The 1,788-nt window shown below is 74.7% G+C and overlaps 1 protein-coding gene across 2 annotated transcripts in view; it reads right to left on the bottom strand.

The window, feature by feature from the left end:
• ZFHX3 (zinc finger homeobox 3) overlaps nucleotides 1-690 on the bottom strand; it is a 129,409-nt gene extending 128,719 nt beyond the window's left edge. For both annotated transcript variants that reach the window (XM_027903459.1, XM_027903441.1), the window contains exon 1: nucleotides 539-690. The gene's annotated coding sequence lies outside the window, so the exon portion shown is untranslated. The remainder of the gene's footprint in view (nucleotides 1-538) is intronic.
• Nucleotides 691-1,788: the final 1,098 nt, after the last annotated feature.

A 1,788-nucleotide genomic window follows, 5' to 3' on the forward strand; every position in this document is an offset into this window, starting at 1 on the left:
CGTGCGGGCCGCGGGGTGCGGGGCTCCGCGGGGCCGGGCCCGCCGCCGCCGGGGCAGTTTTCGGCACTTTCTTCGCCCCTTTGTTTTCCAGCGCGTCCCCAGCGCGGAGCGGCAGCGGGGACCGAGGGCCGCCCGAGCGGCCGCGGCCCGGCGGGGTCCCGGGGGGCGCGGGCTCAGCGCGGGGCCAGGGCCAGGCCCCCGCCGCCCCCCGCCGCCGGCCCCGCCGAGCACAAAGCGGTCGGGCGGGCGCCGCGCCCGCTCCTCTCCGCGCCCGCTGCGCGCCCCGCGGCCATGGCCGGCGGGCGGGGCGGGGGGGTCCGCGGGCGCTCAGCGGCCCCCGCGGCGCCGGCACCTGCGCGTCCCCGGCGGCGGCGGCGGGGCTCCGGGACGGCGAGCGGCACAAAGTTTGCTGGGGGATCCGGGGCGGTGGGTGGGAGCGGGCGGGAGGGGGGGCCGGACCAGCCCCATGCAAAGCAGCCCGGGCGCCCCGAGCAGGAGGAGCCCGAGCGGGGGACAGGGCAGAAAAGTTGCCACTTACGCGGTCGCTGCTCCGGCGGCGGCGGCGCTTTTAATCCCGGGCGGCGGCGCGGGGGCTACAGATCCCATGCAGGCTGCGGCGGCTGCGGCGGCAGGAGCGCGGGGCTCCGCGGAGGGGCCCGGGGCAGCAGCAGCGGGAGCCGGGGGCAGCAGCCGGAGCCGAGCGAGAGCCGCCGCCGCCGCCGCCGCTGCCCAGCAGCAGCATCGTTGTCGGGGAGTTTGCAGCCCCCCGGAGAGAGGGGGCCGCGGGCGGCGGCAGCAGCAGCGGCGGCGGCGGCGGCGGGTCGGGGCGGAGCGGCGGGCGCGGAGCGGAGCGGGCGGCGGGGCTGGCGGTCGCCGGAGCAGGAAGCGCCCGGACTCAGATCTGATGATTGGGAAGAAAAAAAACTCTTTGGATCTTTATTCTGCTAATTAGTTTCCTGCAAAAAATGGCTGATTAGTGCAGTGCGCATGTGCCTCATTACCCAGGCACGACGGGAAGGGCTAATTAGCCACCTTCTGGATCAATAAGATTCAGCCCAGGCGGCGGGGGAGGGAGCGAGCGCGCAGGAGCGGGCGGGGGGAGCGCGGCGGCGGCGGCGGCGCCGCACCGAAACTTGGGGCAAGCGGCCGGCCCCCAGCCCGCGGCGGGGGGGCCCGGCCCCGCTCCGCGCCCTGCCCGCGCAGCGCCGTGCCGGGCAGGGCAGGGGGCGCGGGGCCGGCCGGCGGCTCCGCACCGCTCCGCGGCGGCGGGACCTCCGCGGGGCCACCTGCCCCCGCACCCCGGGTGGGGCCCGCGCCGCCCCGAGCAGGGCCGGCCCGGGCTGGGACGGGACGACCCCCGCCGCCGCCGAAGTTTCCCCCGGAGCAACCGGGAAAGTTGCGGCCGGCACCGATCGCAACTTTGCGCGCCGGCCCCGCAGCCGCCGCCCGCAGCATCCCCGCAGCATCCCCGCGGCGCGGCCCGGCCCCGTTCAAACTTGGCGGCCGCCGCTCCGAGCGGGCCGGCGGATCACTGCGGCCGCGGCCAGCCGCGCTGGGAGCTGGGCTACAGGTTTCACCAGCCATCGCTGGCAACAGCTTTGTCATTTTCTAAAAATAAGAAGCTAAAAGTTATTGTAGAAGAAGGGGCTTTTTTTGTCCCCCGCACAATGTGCCTTTTGTGAGTTTAATGCCATTCTGGGGCTCTCTATAGCCCCGGACAATGGGGAACTCCAGGAGGCGGCTGTGCCTCTGCCTTTTTTCTTTCTTGCTTTCTCTTTTCTCCCCCCC

Source organism: Empidonax traillii, unplaced genomic scaffold (assembly GCF_003031625.1).
Source record: "Empidonax traillii isolate 1590-97213 ecotype Southwest subspecies unplaced genomic scaffold, ASM303162v1 scaffold23:size2178997, whole genome shotgun sequence".
NCBI lineage: Eukaryota > Metazoa > Chordata > Aves > Passeriformes > Tyrannidae > Empidonax > Empidonax traillii.